Source organism: Drosophila virilis, chromosome 2 (assembly GCF_030788295.1).
Source record: "Drosophila virilis strain 15010-1051.87 chromosome 2, Dvir_AGI_RSII-ME, whole genome shotgun sequence".
Taxonomy (NCBI): Eukaryota; Metazoa; Arthropoda; class Insecta; order Diptera; family Drosophilidae; genus Drosophila; species Drosophila virilis.
Genome location: NC_091544.1, coordinates 12,897,153 through 12,911,472, shown reverse-complemented (window position 1 = coordinate 12,911,472; position 14,320 = coordinate 12,897,153). Strand labels below are relative to the sequence as shown.

At 40.4% G+C, this 14,320-nt stretch overlaps 1 protein-coding gene across 1 annotated transcript in view; it reads left to right on the top strand.

The window, feature by feature from the left end:
* Gfrl (Glial cell line-derived neurotrophic family receptor-like) overlaps positions 1–14,320 on the top strand; it is a 117,873-nt gene continuing 103,553 nt past the window's right edge. Inside the window, exon 1 of the mRNA XM_070206800.1 lies at positions 1–730. The gene's annotated coding sequence lies outside the window, so the exon portion shown is untranslated. The remainder of the gene's footprint in view (positions 731–14,320) is intronic.

Sequence of the window (14,320 nt, the reverse complement as noted above, 5' to 3'; positions counted from 1 at the left end):
GTAATACTGAAATACCAAAATGCAAATTAAACAATTATAATACCAATAGTTATTTCGAACTAATTAAATTCCAAAAGCGAAACGAAATTAGTCGTAAAAACGGCACACGCGAAATTTCTGCTGCGCCGAGTGAATTGCGCGAGTGCAAGTGTGTGTGTGTGTAGATGTGCGAATGCAGGTGTGCGTGTGTTTACATGTGTTTTGTGTATACTTAGCGGCAAATCGCTATGTCATGTAATATCTTTATGTCGCACAGCGGATCAAGTGCTTAAACGCTAAGTAAAAGCCTCCCATGAATTTATATGCATAAAGAAAAAACCCACGCATGCTCGCCACAAGCCGAACGAGGCATTATAGAAGACCCAGAAGTTTAGCCGCGTACACGCAAATGGATTAGCTGCAACATAAAGAGAAAAACTAAGCCAGAACAGACAAACAAAAATAAGAAAAGAAAAAGGAAAACATTTACACACACAAAAGCATTTAAAAAGGCAGTAACGAAGACATCGGGCAGCCTCCTGGCTGAAACTCAGCGCCGTGCACGCTCAGCCACCTGTCATGACGTCAACGCCGTGGAAATGGCCAAGCAATTAAGCTGTTAACGATATACGTGCACTTAAGAGGTATTCAGTCAGATACATATGTGTGTGTATACATCTACAGAGATCTATGAAAAAAAAAAAACAACGCACGCAGTTTCGCAGTGGTAAATGTTGCTGATTAATTTCAAGTAAGTTGATGAGACTTTTTACGTTTGTTTTTTTTATGCTTTCAGTTTTGCTGAACATTTTCCTTGGTACCTTATGAGCACATTGTTCTCAGCTGATTAACTTTGTTACTTACTATCAGAGCTTCAATCATTTGGCTTAATTTCTCTGACAGCGTCTTTTGACCCAATTCGAAAGGCATTAAACTGTCGTTAAAGTTGCTCGGTAAATCTGAACTTGAAAGCCCTTTAAATGTTTAATTAGCTTTTGATGTCTCATTGAGAGACCTAAAAGTCCAAAAAAAAAGACAGTTTGTCTAACTTTTTGCTCTAAGTGCAATGCTATAGCATTCACTCAACACAGTAAAAGTTAATTATCCATTCAAGTACTTGGAGTTATACCTTAACTACTTCATGTAAAATGCTTAAATGGCAATTTAAAAAAAGAGTTTTTGATAATAGTATACATTTGTATCATACATTCAAATCGATTAAATTTAATTGCAGTTTAATACATTGCAATTTAATTGCAAATGGATCAAATTGTATTTGATTCACTTGGAAAGAGAATATTATATTTGGGTATACTATGCAAAAGATGTTATCATAAGAGCATCATAAGCAAATTATATGTTGATTTTACACTAATTAATTTGCTTGCTGAGCTTATTGAATTTTCATAGTTTTCCCCTTTTTTGCACTTCTCTTCAGTAAGCACTTCAAAAGTTTATGGGAAATAGGTCAAACAACTTTTCTGCTTTTAAATTTTTGTAAAATTTTGTTGGGTCCTTTAAAAATAACGAACGTATATTTTATGGCAAATTATCCACGCTTTTACATATATGATATGCATGTAATTGTGTGCTAAAATTGGATTTGAACCATTTGCCTAGAGGGTGCATTACATTTAAAAATGTATCTTTTAGAAGCTGAGCGTATGTAATTTTATATGCTGCCGCCTGTCAATTGTTGTTGCTTTTGCAGGGTACCAAATTGTTGAGATGTTTGCAGGCATGCATAGACAAGTGGCATATCCAAGGCCTACGTTTATGGCATTTTCAATGCAGGCAGCTGAGGCCAGTCATGTTGTTTACCATAAAATTGGACAGGCAAAACAAATAAGTTGAAAGGAAAATCTTGCCAAAACAGCCTGTAAAACTCATCTAATTCTCGCTCAATTCACACGCCTTTGGTTAAACTAAAATCCGCTTTTCAAAACTCAGTGAAATAAATGTGAAAACAAGCCCAAGAGACGGCCGTTGAGAGTCGGGTTAAGCTTAAAAAAGAGCCAATTCATAGGCACGCAGGCGGTCGGGCGGCTTGATTCAATGGCGATGGCAGCCATTGAGCGGCTTAAATACACACACTAAGTAAGGCAGCATATGCGAATATGTGGCATAAATCAAGCCCATGGAGGCCACACACATCACACAAACCCGACCACAATCCGGCGCAAGCCAATGGCGCTTAAAGGCATTTCGCAAAGTTTTTGACTTGAGCATTTCAATCGTGTGTTTTATTGCACACATATTTTATGCCGTTTATGCTCAAAATTCAGCTCAACATGCCACACACATACACACACACACGCAGACACTCACGAACTTTGGTGACTAGCACACAAAGTTGAAATTTCACTTGAGCCAAATGTATCTGAGCTACTCCTCCATGTGTGTGTGTGTCCTGCGGTGCGGTGTTGTCTTCGACTCGACTTCTGGTGGCGTTCGGGAAAAACCGCATTGCGGCACATTATGCGCGTTGAAATTCCGGGCTTGAAGCAATACCCCCAGGGGAGTCGGGGAAAAAACGCAGCCGGAAAAGAAATGCGCAATGTTTGCACTCTACTTAGAAGGCGTGGGTTGCTTGTGGGTGTGGCCAGTCTGGACATAGCAACTACTTGACTATCCTGCCGTTAGCATTGCCCTTGTGCAGTTTTATGAACTCGCGCAGCTTGTGTGCGTTGCGTATACGCGGCGTCGCACAGTTCGTCTGTCGGCGCAACTGTAAAACATAATTAATTAATGTTGTGCAACAAAATGCAAATATTTGCAAATGTTGCGACAAATATAAATATTTCCTTGGCTTTTTACAAAATGATATTGCGCATACGCAGCGTGGCCATGCAGCAAATTAAATTGGGAAAATCAACAGTTACACTGAGTCGGTCTTTAATTGAAATGTTATTATATATTTATTTTATGCCCACAGCCTCAGTTAGCCAATATGAAACGTAATGTTAACAGCCTATTGTGCCAAGACCTTAACTGCGGATACGATGCGGCAATACGATGTCGCGCTAAGGGCTAAACGCAACAAAGCTGCGGCTGATGATATATTATGTACATATATAAGATATTTGATGAATTTTTTTTTCATTGGAGCTGTGGGCAAAATAGTATAGTATAGTATAGTTATATTGGCATACCCTTACAGAGGTTGTTATAATTTTAGCACGAAATGGGTCACATACTAAAAAAGTTATTCAGGACGTAGCTGAGCAGCTCGTTCCATTAGATGCATAACTCTTGGTGCCGAGTCTTGTAGCTAATTTTTTAATGTCTTTAATTTACCCTCTTTATATTTATAGATTACTATAAACATTAGGGTCGTTTAGCCTTCCAATTAACTTCATCTCATGCGCATATTATCAAAAGGGTATTAAAACTTCGGCGCTCGTGTATAACTTTTTTTCCTTGTCATAGCAGGAGCAGATAAATTTAGGAAATTTCCTCTATTTATATAGGGTCAAATAATAAATGTTCAAAATATCTTAGAATGGAACTTGGCCTAAGAGTTTCTTTGTTTACCGTCTTTCGCTTTTGTTGCTTATTGATTTTATTTACTAATGAAAAGTGAATATAGAGAGGAGCAGAGCCACTTAACCCTTTTACATGCTATCGCTGATGACGTCAGATAGTCAGCGACGCGTTGAATGACAGGCGGCGCCTATATAAGAGTGAGGAAGCTGGCCCGAAGTGGAATTACACTTTAAAAAGAAAATACTGGCACGGTTTATGCTCGTATGTGGTTGTTTATGTGCGTGTCTGTGTGTGCTTGTGGGTTGTCTGACTGCCTCTGGTAGAGCACACATGACGCCTTTTGCCTTTGGGGAGCAGTTTAACCCACATAATTATTACTATGCGAGCGCACCCAGAAAATAATGCGTAAAGCTTCAAGTCGATGCTGTAAATTATTGTTAAATATTTATAGAAAGAGCTGGGCTCTTGATTGTTGCTGTAGTCGTTGTTGTGGCTGTTGTTGCCGTTGTGTAATCATAAATGTTAATTGCACTTACCGTACACTACACGCGCACACAGGACTGAAAACTATGCAGCCATAATTGCCGCGCCATGGCCCAAAGGATGTGAATTCTTTTTAGTCTTTCGCATTCACAAACACATCGCAATTGAATGAGCAGGCAGCGTGGAGCGTGACATGTGCCACTTCCGCCTGATAGCGTCACCGTCATGGATCCGTATCCGGATCGAGTGGGTATCGTTGCGAATACGGGTGTGTGTGTGTGTGTGTGTGTGTGTGTCTGTGTGAGCGTGGGCTGTCTGTGTGCTTAAATGCCAGCACATTGCACTGAACTAAAACAACGTTTGCGTGACATTTGCGCGTTTGTGCCAAAATGCGGTGCTTTAAGAGACGGCCAAAACGAAACGGGTTATTAGGACTTGTTTTTCATTTTTATTTTTATTTCATTTTCATTTATTCTCTGCTATCTTTGTTTGGAACGCTTGATTACTTGTTTGTCTGTTTGGAGCATTTAATGACTGCTTTGCACAGAAATTTGTTAAATTTATTTAATTTTGTATAATTCTTAAATGTTGACGACCGAACAAAATCGGGGTTTGAAAATCATCCAAATCGTCTGGCTAGGGGCGTCCCAAAGAGACGTAGAATTTGTAAATTTTCATATTAGTTTAATAAAAGTCCTTTCCATAGAAGCAATAAAATTCAAAATTAAAAAAAAATAAAATGGCAACTGAATTCGGCAATGCACACAAGACAGGTCCGCTGAAAAGTAGGCAGCACTTTTTTTGCATTTTGCATGTTATATGTAACATTTGCCTCTATTGTTAATACCTTTCATATTTTTGTGGCTGCTGCATTGTAGGCTGGAAGAATGCGGCTTTAATGCGTTTTGTCTTGTTATGCAAAGTTTAGTATGCGCACCGAATGGGAACAAAACTGGTGTTGTTTATGCAAACGTAACTTCTGCTCTTTAGAAATTATTATTTTGCCTTTTGCATTCGCCTATTCCATATTCCATGGCAGTTTTAATCCTCTGTTCAAAAAGTAAAAGAGTGTATATTTGTTCAATACAGTTTGCATCTATTTTTTTTCCAATTGCTGTTCATTACTTTTAAAGCTTGGTAGTTTGGCATGTATATATGCAATCTATGGGGCGTGAAGTCCCTGTTTCACACAACTTTAGGTCTAGAGCCAACTAATTACATGGTCTATTTATGACCTTTCTAAAAATATTGCGGCCATGCTTACAGCCGCCCTCACAAATTCGAAAAATCGATATTTCCTAATATAATTACATTCTTAGAAACACCCGACCAAGAACAGTGAACTGTTTAAAGCTGTTCGTTTCATTGTGAGCAGAGTATTGTGCAGTCGGCTGTCGCGAAGAAAGTCCTTTTTTTACAAACTGCAGCGAGTGCTGCCATTTGTCTTAATGTTTTAAGCTGTTGTTGCTGCGGCTGCTGCTGGAAACTCTTGTAGTTGCCAGTTGGCAGTTGGTGCATTTACATTTCCGTCTTTATGTTTGTCCACTCGCATACAAACGACGAAGCTGTTGCAGCATTTGGTCAGCATCCTTCCGATTTGTGTTGTTGTACTATTTAGTATTTGCATCCTGCGTCCTTTGTATTAAATAGCTCAACTATAATGTTCGAGTTAATATTAGCTCTGGCGCACAGGTCCGTCGAATTGATGAAAACAAGCCTTTAATGTCCGCAAAGTCAGCTAATTAAAGCAAAATGTTTTCTGTCGTGCGCTAGCTTAATAAAAATGCCCAAATAGGAAAGGAAACCAGCCGAGCTGACTTCTTTCAACGGCGTCGCTGTCCACACAAATAGCCACATGACAGTCCTCCATTAAAGCGCCACTGGGCAGGCAATTTGGTGTTGGGCTAGGCCAGCTCACCGGCTGGTTAGGTCAGTTTTGGGGGTTTTGTGTTTTGGGCAACTGTTTGGTGTGATTTCAAAATTATACGTTGCGGCATCATCAACGCGCTGCCATCTTAACAATCACTTTCCAAATATGTCAACATAATTAATTTTCAATTATCCTTGTGACATTCGACACACACATATACACCCACACACACATTCAAGCAACAATGGGGCGTATGGCATTATTATTAATTGTAGTCTAGTTGGCCATCAGCGTCATCATCGTCGCTCTGGCGTCACTTAGTATAATTAAGCGTCCTTTGATAGTACATAATTCACAATACATTGGGCCGGCACGAAAGAGACACTGCGTCTGATGATTGTAATGATGCTGATAAATGAATCGTACGAATATTCAACGCTTACCATTATATTTTATGTCTAGTTAGTGGTTGTCCTAAGCACGTCCCTTACCAAGCATTACACTCGACAACGAAATTGCTGATCGATTGCTTCTCTTAGATTCTCACGACTTAAAGAAGTACATACAGCAAGAGTGAGTGTGTGGATAAGACTGTGGAAGTATGAATGAGTGAAACATTGAGAAGAGATAAGAAAAAGTACAAGGAAGAAAAATAAATTTAAAAAGCTCTCTTTTGAATATGATAGCCTTTAGTTATGGAGACGGTTTACTATGAAGGAAAGGCAGCTGGATGTAAATAAATACCATCAAATATTATGTGTATTTCCGCAGTACTTTTCAGTTCAAACTTACTTGTCTTTTTGGCTGCAATTATGAAAGTATCGTAAAGAACATAAGACTATATAATTAAATATTCAAGCCCATTAACGCACAGCTTAACAAACAAAAATATTCATCAAATGCTGTTGGCTGGTGTTACCTGTGGCCCATATTTCATCATTTTACTATAGATACGCCTAATACACACATATGCCATCATTGTTTGTTATGGTGTGACAGCCTTGGCAAGTGGTTGATAAAGCATTGGTCACGCTATTGGATTTAGTTTTTGTCATTTCTTTTATTGTGTGTGTGCGTGTAGGTGTGTGTTCGCGTGTGTGTGATTTAATGGCTGGCCATTAATTTGACGCTTTCAAGAGCTGCACAAAGGTGCTCAAATTGAGTCAGACAACTGGGTCAAATTGGCCCACTCAGTCATCAGTCATCAGTCAAGTGCACAAATGGCTTTTATCAGCATCCGTTCATTAGCATTCAAAATTTTGCGGAAATAATGAAAAATGCATGTATTCCGCTCTTCACTGGGTTAGTTGGCTCAATCACACATTGGTTGTGGGAGGGGCGTGGGGCCTGTGGGGATTGCCAATGCCGGGACTGTCAGGACTGTCAGGACTGTTTGTTCTGCTTGTGTTATTTCACGTTTTGCATAATAAATGCTGGGAGCTCACGTCAAGTAACGAGAATGAACTACAATGGCAATGAAAGTGTGTACAACAAGAAAAGAACAGGAACAAAAATAAAAAGCAAGAAGACGAACAAAATAAGTCGCATAACAAGCAACAACTACTTATGTGCAGGTGGAATGCGGAATACAGACAATGGAAATGAGTATGAAAATAAACGGCAAATGTCTGATATGGAATCTTAACCGGAATTATTCATAATGTTCAAGAGGCACGCATACATTTGCATTTCACGGATATGAGTGTCACTATCAAGACGCAGACAATGCCAGAGACAGGTCTAGGGACAGGATAAGGATCAGAAGCGGGAGCAGAAAGAGGGCCACCAGACATTAACATACTTGTGGCATTGGCAGGATAATATGTGCCCAAGCCACAGCTCCAATAGAAATTCAAAAACAAAACCAGTCAAGCAAGTCATTCATTCCAGGACACACACACACACACGGGCACACACCAACAAACACGTACACTAATAAAAGTAAAAAATACGTGAAAAACGCTTTCAGAATTCCAAACATTCTTTGACTGTTGCTTCTGCCCGAATGAAAAATGTAGAATGGAAATGCTGCAAACGACAGGAAAAACAACCAACAAACGAAATCAGCAAAGCAAACAAAAGAATGGCGGGATGGCAAAAGATAAAAATGAAATGAAAAGAAAAAAAATAAACAAAGCAAAATTTTAAACATAGCAGCAAATAATTAAAGTGACAAAAAATTGTACATCTTCCGATTCGGATTATTAAAAATCTTTCTATTGCACCCACAATTTACTCAAGGCCAAAGATGTTGACACTGTTTGGGCTCTTCACGGTTCTGGCTGTTCAGGTCAGGTTTCGGTTAACCATGGTCGTTGCCTCAGTTACTGACAGCTGCCTCAATGGCCGGATGGTTGCGCTCAATGCGTGTGGCAAGTTGACAGGCGACACAGCCAGAGCAAGAGAAAGCCCGAGCAACAGAGTTGCCAGCAACAGCAGCACAGACAACACAGACAGTCAGTCGGACAGTCGGACAGACAAACGGGGAGCACAGCGTTTATCTGCAACCGAAAAAGTAATTTCTTAGAAAGTTCATAGCGGTTGAGCAGGCGGCGTCGCTGCGGCAAGGGGCCCGAAACCGAAACGAGTGTCAAGTGTTATTGACGATTTGTTGATGATGTTGCCACAAAGGCTTGTGGGCAGGACCGGGGGCGGTTTGGGCCGTGCCTTGCCTTGCAGAGCAGGCAAAGGGCAAACAACACAAAGGCTATGCGCATGGAAATCAGGCGAAGGACTCGGCCAGAAGCACTCAGTATGCTTTTGTTTATAGCTCGAGTGGGCGGCAACGGAGCTGGACACAGCGCTTGTAAAGGTCCCTGTCTGTATGCGCCCAGTGCTATCTATACGGGGCTTTATCCTGCATTTTCTTTTTGCTCTTGCTATATCCTGAAAAAAAATACAAATTTCATTTGCTTTCAAGGCGTTCAAGGCTTCTGCATTCGGTGGCTACAGAATTCACCAAGGTTGTTGCTTAGTTCCTTTCAACCCGAAATTTCAGTTATTGCTACTTTGACGCTGCCCGTCTGAAGAATCCAACGGCAACAATAACAATGGCAAGGTAAACACGCAGAGCACGAAACATCTTTTTACTGCGATAACAGAAATATTTCTTCATTCAACTTGACAACAGCATGACCTGAAAGCGCAACACATAGAAGGAAGCGTGCGCCCAGGCACGTAACATTTTTATCTGTTATTCAAAGTTGCGCCCACCAGTTTTTGTTGCTAGGCCCGATATCCTTGCCCCCTATGCCCTATACGTAACACCTGAAAACTCTGCGGCAAGCAAGCCATAGCAAATTAAACTCACATCCCGTACTTCCCTTCACAACCACCACCATCCTTCCGCAAAAGGGCAAAAAAAAAAGAAGAAACTTTTCAAGTGTTGAGCAATAATCAGAAAGGCTGGACGCTTGCTCGCCCACAAAGTTGTCGCGGAAGTTTTCGTGTTTCGGGCATTGCTTAAATGGGTTTACGGGTTCATTTGTAGTTGTAATGGGCGTCAGAATGTCAGGGATTTAGCCTCTTCATTGCGGCATTTTCACATCCTTTACTTTGGGCTGTCTGGGCCTCATTTATGAGCTGCAAATGAAGCTAACGACACGGCGTAATTTAAGAAGGTCCACGAAAAACGAAGGCCACAATTTGAGGATTTTTTTCATATTTTATAATATCTTTGATTATAATAATATTACACTGCAATTACGACAGCAATGTACAAGTTGACACATTAAGTACGTAAACATGTATATTCTCGAACAGAATTAAAGACCGTGTTGATGTCCATGATATCCATGATTGACTGTGTCTCAGTTTTAAAATTGTCTGGGTGTAGCTTTTTTTTGTGCAGCCAGTATCTGTGTCGCAGTCGATTGGACTACAATATCGTATAGCTGCTATGAAAGCGACCAATATAAGCAATTTTCAAAATCAAATCAAAAATAAGTAATTTTACAAAATAAGTTGTTGCTTTTATTTCTTTCTTCAAATACTTAAAGAGTAATCTTTTTGATATGCTCCTAATATATATAAGCAAAAGCTTCCTTGCATCAGACGGCTGAATAATGTTGCTTTGTTTGTTAGCTTTGCTCAAATCAGTTAACAAAGGTCGTGACAAGTTTATAAATCGGTCAAATATATATTTTTTATATTTGAGTTCTGCATTTGTCTCGCATCTAATAGCCCTGAAGAGGCTATCCCATCCCAAAAACAGAATATTCCTTATCAGAGCCAAAAGCCGAGGCTATATATATGCCCGCCCATCAGCATCAGAAACTTTATTGTTCGTTAAGATATCGTATTCAAAACTGGGAATCTGCTGAGTAAAAGTTTTTCATTAAAAGTGTTTTATATCATATATATATAGGCTCTATAGTGTATATGCCCGCAATAGTAATGATTTTTCAGCGTGCCAAATATATCTATTTCTTTTGGCTTTAAATTAGTTTATGCTTATTAACAATTTATTTTGACAAGCTTATGGCTCAGCCGAAGCCTATAAAATTCGTATTTTTCAATTACCTCATTGGACACGGCACGAAATCAAATGAAATCAATGAGTGGTACACACACACATACACTGACACACAGACGGAGAGCGTACAATGAAGTGTCGCGCTGTGAAATGAATCAAATCAAATATTTATTGTTTTCGATTCAATAAATTTTTATCACGCATCCGTCAGAGTGACAAACTCCTCAATGGTAACGCATGCCCATAAAGCCGGGCAGTAGAGGGCATGACATGGGCGTGTCAACTGTGAAGCAATCCAGCAGTCGGGAAAATAATGCCTTTCACTTTTCAAAAGAAGCGGGCATACAGAAAGGCGGAGGCACTAATAAATATAAATATAAATACAAAACACACACACACACACACACACACACACACAGACACCAGTGTGACACACACACGTGCGCGTCCACATAAAGTGCGTGCAAACGAACGAATGGATTAGGTGCTGTTAGGGGTGATGTGTGCTGGGGTAGCTGGAAATTCGAACATAAAGAATTTGCAATTTAAAGGGGATACACGGCGGCTCGTAAAACAAACGCAATAAAAGATCAAACGACATGACAGGATGGGAGCATTGTCCTGCCCTGCCACAACCTCTGCCTTGCGGCGGCAACAAAATGTCAAAAAGACTGTCATACACATGCATAGACCCCGTTAGAGGATCCTAAGACGGGGTAGGGTTTGTTTAGGTTGGTGGCCTAACAGTGCGTTGCAAAACGATGGAAAGACAACAACATATATTCAGCAAATGATGGCAAAAAAAAAGAAAAAATCAAATAAAATGTGGTGTGACAACTTCGTGAACCATCGGGATGGATATGACAAGGCCAAAGGCGAGACGCACACAAGCACACAGTCACACACACGCACACACACGCCCATATATGCTGTGATAATAAAGTCGAATTGGGGGCGTCTGTGAATTGTTTTGGCTGCTGCCGTTGCCACTGTTGACGTTTTAATCGAATCAGCACAGCAACGGAGCGTGCCAAAGAGCATCCGAAAAAGAAAAAAAAAAAAAAATAGAGCAAAAAAAAACAACAAGTTGTAAACTTTCTGACGGTTGCTCAGAGCGGGGTCAGGGGGCAGCACATCATACGCCCTGTTGTTTACGTGCAGCTATTTGAAGAACAGTCACACACACAAACACACATACACACATATCCGTGTGTGTGCGTGCGTGCGTGTGTGTGACTTCAGCTAGCTGGTATTTTGCCAAGCTAATTTTCGCCACAATACTCATAAAAGTTGTTGGCTCAGTTTTATATACCCTGTACTCATTAAAAGTGGCCAAATTGGGCAATATTCATGTTGTCTCCGAGGTGAAAGCTAGGTGGCATACATATGTTTAAGCAAAGATGTTTAACTTACAATTAAGTAAAGTTTAGAGCTAAGAATTATATGATAATAACAAAAGTAAGTGAGACTAGAATTTGTTTTTGGCACATCCATAACTATTTAAATGAAATCTCTTCGTAACCGCATAAAAAAAATCACGGTTAAAAAAATAGTTGTAGCATTTGTACCACAGAGTATCGCTTAGTCGCGCACGCTAGCTTGAGCTATTTTGCTGCTGAACATTTTGCGATATTTGATTTTGGGTTAAATGAAAATTGTACGCATTTGATTTGCCTAGATTGGGCCACAAAGAATTCCATTTCCCGCCGCCCACTTGTATTATGAATCTCGAACCCTATTGAAGGGCCTGAGCTTGTGTACATTGTTGAGCTGGCATATTTGATTCGAAAATGTTGTTTTTACAAATGTTTTACTATTGAAGAGACAAGACTAATCAACTGAAGTTGGCATTTATTAGAAATTTACGATGATATGCAAAATCCAGCAATCGAATTGAACGGTTCGCAAGCATTCGGATGTTAATTAAATAAGTGACTATGCAATGATGTTAGCCAAATAAATATAAATGCAAGACCCAAGTCAAGTGTTGTGCACCCTTGGCTAACCGACTACAGACTTAATCCAATTAATGCGGAATTTAAATGCTTGGGTTCATTTGTCAGCCATGCGAGTGGCAACTCCGCGTATACGTGTTTCTGCCAGGACATAAGCACAACAGACAGGCCATGTTGAATCCAGTTTGCCGACGCAGCAACTCGATGAGTGGCACGTAGTCTGTATACCTAATATACAAGCTGTAGCTTCAGCATCTACAGCTATCTAACCAAAGGTTGCATCGTGGGAAAAGGAGTCTTTCTGCCGCACAGACAGTTCTTTTTTCTATGCTGACGGTCTCTGCATTCCAGTGGGCGTGTACTCTGCACGTAGCGGCTGTGTGACATTGGGCGTAATACGTTCTGTCCTCAACCCCCCCATCCCCCAAGCATCCATGCCCATGTCCGGGTCCAACCAAACTAAATGTGCATAGGGGTGGCCAACCAAAAATGGACATGGCGACGTGGGCGAACCACGGATGCGTGTGGTCCGAGCGGGCACACACATACATGAACAGACTCGCCCTCATGGGCTTGTGGCCTCGTTCTGTCGCTGACTTTCGACAGCTAAACTTGGTTTTGCCTAGAGCTGAGCATGTGCCAATGATTTTTTGGTAATAGAACCGCAAATTGAACCGAAATAGTTAACTGACTTACCGATGGCAGAGACCCCACGATGCCGACCCACAAACGACCTGTTATATAGATATAGAAATCAGTCAGGGAATTTTGATGGCGCGTTCATCATTTTATTTATTGTGTAAATATTTCGTTGTTGTTGTTGCTGCTGCTCGTCTAAATTTGTTTTTAACGTGTGCTAACATGGTTTATGCATTAGGCAGCATTTACAGTCAAATTGATTTACGCAGTGCCATAAATGCATTTCGGTTTGACTGAATAAACCTATATACACACACACACACACACACACACACATGCACACACACACGCACATGCTATGCACTCATGCAAGGACAATTTCAAATCAATTTGCGCTCATTTGAATTCGGCAAACCAAAGCGCAAACCGAGCGTGATAATTCAATAAGGTCGAGCGCGCAGCTCAGCGCGTGTGCTGGTGTGTAACAGTAAAAAAATTGTGTGTGTGTGTGTCTGCGTACAAAGTAACTTTCCGATTCTTTTGGGGCACGTGGGCTACGAGTAAGATATTCGCACAAGATTTTGTTGTAGAACCTAAGTTGCAATTTACACATATTTCTTCAAATTCATTTTCGGAACATTTATATGAAGATCAAATATCATATACAAAAATCCATCATGCATTAGTTTTTCTTCTCATGTAATTGTTTGAGTAATCGAGTCGCCAAGGCAACGTGTTTCAAGTTGCAAGTCAAATTTTCAACCAATGCTCTTTTTAGCCTTAGCCCGCAAGGGTATTTGTTTGTGATCTTATGAGATTTTTGTTTTTTATTTTTTGCTGCCATTGTGCCATTGCGTAGTCGTATTTGATTTACGAGCCGTGTCCAAATTGGTTCACCTTGCAGTCGCTTCAATTGTTTCGCCTGTCTGCACAGGTCGCAGTTGTTGTCCTCATGTCCTGCGAGCCTTACATATTTTCTTTGCTTTTTGGTTTGACTTTTGTTCCACTTGTGGCATGCGGCAGCTGTTCTTGTTTTTGCTGTAGTCCTTGCCAGAACAACAGATTTATGCAAAACTTATTTATTATTGTCTGGGGCAGCAACAAAAGCAAGCTGCTTATTTGAGCTAAGGTCCTTATAGTCTCAGCTCTGAAGCGGGTGTTGTCTACGCAGCCCATTGTTGTGCCTCCAAAGAATGTGTAGGGCTTCTGGCTGTACGAGCATTAAATGCAAATTTATGAGACTCCAATGTTACCCTCTTAATCACTTGCATGTTGTCTTTACATAAAAAGGTAATTTTTTTGATTTCCTCAGCTGGTTTCCCTCTGTTTGCTTGGCTTTCCATCAACAATAAGCTGTCCAGAAGCAAAGAACGAGCACAGCAACCAGAGAAAAGAGTTGAGTCAAGTTGAGTTGTGTTGAGCTGGTTGTAAATG